Below are 3,539 nucleotides of genomic sequence, written 5' to 3' on the forward strand. Positions count from 1 at the left end.
GAGAATTGCTTGAAGCCGGTAGGTGGAGGTTGAAGTGAGCCGAGCCTGGGTGGCAAAGTGAGACTCCGTCTCAAAAAAAAAAAAAAAAAAGTGAGTCTGGAACATTTCGTACCTGACAGTAAGGCACTGCTGAAATCATGATGCAGAAATGTCAAAGGGCACAGGCGCTAACTGGCCCAATCTGGAACAATTTGGACATTTATTTTATTTTATTTTATTTATCTATTTAGAGACAGAGTCTCACCGTGTCACCAAGGCTGGAGTGCAGTGGCATGATCTCGGTTCACTGCAACCTCCACCTCCTGGGTTCAAGCTATTCTCTTGCCTCAGCCTCCCAAGTAGCTGGGATTACGGGCATGTGCCACCACGCCCGACTAATTTTTGTATTTTTTGTAGAGATGGGGTTTTGCCATGTTGTCTAGGCTGGTCTCGAACTCCTGAGCTCAAGCAATCCACCCACCTCGGTCTCCTAAAGTGTTGGGATTACAGGCATGAGACACCATGCATGGCCGTTAAATTTCTTGGGTGTGATTTGGTAGTCTAGTTGTGTTAGGAAACGTCTTTGTTCTTCGGAGATAGAAGCTGAAGTATTTAGGGGTAAAATGTCTTAGTCCATTTGTGCAGCTCTACCTAAATCCCTGAGACTGGGTAATGTACAAGGAACACAAATTTATTTGGCCACAGTTCTGGTAACTGGGTAGTCCAAGATCAAGGTGCTGATTTCATTATCTGGTGAGGGCTGCTCTCTGCTTCCAACATGGTGCCTTGATGTTGCAGTCTCCTTGTGGGGAGGAACCTGTATCTTCACATGGCAGAAGGCAGAAGGGCTAGAGAGCCGAACACTGCTGATACCTTTTATAAGGGCCTTACTCCCATTCATGATGGAGAAGCCCCATGGCCTAATCACCTCTTAAAAGCCCCACCTTTTGGCCGGGCGCAGTGGCTCACGCCTGTAATCTCAGCACTTTGGGAGGCTGAGGCAGGCGGATCACGAGGTCAGGAGATCAGGACCATCCTGGCTAACATGGTGAAACCTCGTCCCTACTAAAAATATGAAAAATTAGCCAGGCATGGTGGCAGGCGCCTGTAGTCCCAGCTACTACGGAGGCTGAGACAAGAGAATGGCGTGAACCTGGGAGGCGGAGCTTGCAGTGAGCCAAGATCGTGCCACTGCACTCCAGCCTGGGCAACAGAACGAGACCCGTCTCAAAAAAAAAAAAAAAAAAAAAAAAAAGCCACACCTCTTAATACGATCACAGTGGCAACACCTGAATTTTGGAGAGGACACATTCAAACCATAGCAGTGTCATAATGTTGCAACCTATTTTCAAGTAATTCAGCCAAAAAGCTGGAAGAGGGGGGGAATATCTGTAGGCCGAGCACGATGGCTCATGCCTGTAATCCCAGCACTTTGGGAGGCAGAGGTGGGAGGATTGCTTGAACCCAGGAGTTTGAGACCAGCTTGGGCAAAATAGTGAGATCTCATCTCTACAAAGAAAAATTTTTTTGGCCTGACGTGGTGGCTTACGCCTGTAATCCCAGCACTTTGGGAGGCCGAGGCAGGTGAATCACCTAAGGTCAGGAGTTCGAGACCAGGCTGAACAACATGGCAAATCGCCGTCTCTACTAAAAGTACCAAATTAGCTAGGCATGGTGGCGCATGCCTGTAATCCCAGCTACGGGAGGCTGAGGCAGGAGAATCACTTGAACCCGGGAGTCGGAGGTTGCAGTGAGCCAAGATTTCACCATTGTACTCCAGCCTGGACAAGAGCGAAACTCCATCTCAAAGGAAAAAAGAAAAAAAAGATCTCATATCCAAATTTCTCAAGGCCCGACTCAAACACCACCTATTTTATAAACTTTTTTTTTTAAGATGTCTGACTCTGTCATCCAGGCTGGAGTGCAGTGGCATGATCTCAGCTCACTGCAACCTCCACATCTCAGGTTCAAGTGATTCTCCTGCCTCAGCCTCTGGAGTAGCTGGAACTACAGGTGCCCACCATGCCCGGCTAATTTTTGTGTTTCTAGTAGAGATGGGGTTTCGCCATGTTTGCCAGGCTGGTCTCAAATTCCTCACCTCAGGTGATCTGCCTGTCTTGACCTCCCAAAGTGTTGGGATTACAGGCGTGAGCCACCACGCCCAGCTATATAAACTTTCTATGATCTCAAAGCCTCCAAGATTCTTCTCCAGACCCTAATGGTATTCCACCTTCACGACCTCTCATGGCTCCTACTTCTCCACCTTCTCTGCTGCATCAGACCATAAGCTCCTTAAAGGCAGTGACCATGTGTTTACCAGTTATACTTTACAAAGAACCTACCAAGATTATGTTTGCAACAAATACAGTTGTCCCTCAGTATCCACAAATTCAACTGGTAGTAGATCAAAAATACTGGATTCAAGAGATGCAGAACATGGCCTACTGTGGGACTTGAGCATCTGCAGGTTTTGGTATCCACCAGGGTCCTGGAACCAACCCCTCCAGATACCAAGGGACAACTGTATTTGTAAAATATTTTTATTTATTTATTTTTTTGAGACAGAGTGTTGCTCTGTCACCCAGGCCAGGCTGGAGTGCAGTGGCAAGATCTCGGCTCACTGCAACCTCCACCTCCGGGGCTCAAGCTGGGATTACAGGTGTGTGCCACCACACCCAGCTGATTTTTGTATTTTTAGTAGATGGGGTTTCACCATGTTGGCCAGGCTGGTCTCGAACTCCAGGCCTCAAGTGATCCATCTGCTTCAGTCTCCCAAAGTGCTGGGATTACAGACATGAGCCACCACGCCTGGCCAATATTTTTATTTTTTAATAAGACAAGGTCTCTTTCTGTTGCCCAGGCCGGAGCGCAGTGGTGCAATCATGGCTCACTGCAGCCTCGACCTCCAGGGCTCAGGCAATCCTCCTGCTTCAGCCTCCAGAGTACATGGGTCCAGAGATGTGCACCACCACACTCAGCTAACTAAAAAAATATATATATATTTGTAGAGATGGAGTCTGCCTTTGTTGCTGAGGCTGGTCGCAAACTCCTGGACTCAAGCAGTCCTCCTCCTCAGCCTCCCAAAGTGTTGGGATTACAGGCATGAGCTACTGCACCCAGCCCATTATACTTTCCTTTGTTTAAACACATTAAAACAGTTATGTTGGCCAGGCATGATGGCTCACGGCTGTAATCCCAGCACTTTGGGAAATGGAAACCGAGGTGGGTCCAGCCTGGGCAACATAGTGAGACCTTGTCTTTACAAAAAAAAAAGGGTCAAGCGCAGTGGCTCACGACTGTAATCCCAGCACTTTGGGAGGCTGAGGTGGGTGGATCACGAGATTGGGAGTTCGAGAACAGCCTGGCTAAGGTGGTGAAACGCCTTCTCTACTAAAAATACAAAAATTAGCCAGGCACAGTGGCAGGCGCCTGTTATCCCGGCTACTCAGGAGGCCGAGGCAGGAGAATTGCTTGAACCTGGGAGGCAGAGGTTGCAGTGAGCCAAGATCACGCCACTGCACTCCAGCCTGGGTGACAGAGAACACTCTGCCTCAGAAAAA

Source organism: Gorilla gorilla, chromosome 6 (assembly GCF_029281585.2).
Source record: "Gorilla gorilla gorilla isolate KB3781 chromosome 6, NHGRI_mGorGor1-v2.1_pri, whole genome shotgun sequence".
In the NCBI taxonomy this organism is placed as follows: domain Eukaryota; kingdom Metazoa; phylum Chordata; class Mammalia; order Primates; family Hominidae; genus Gorilla; species Gorilla gorilla.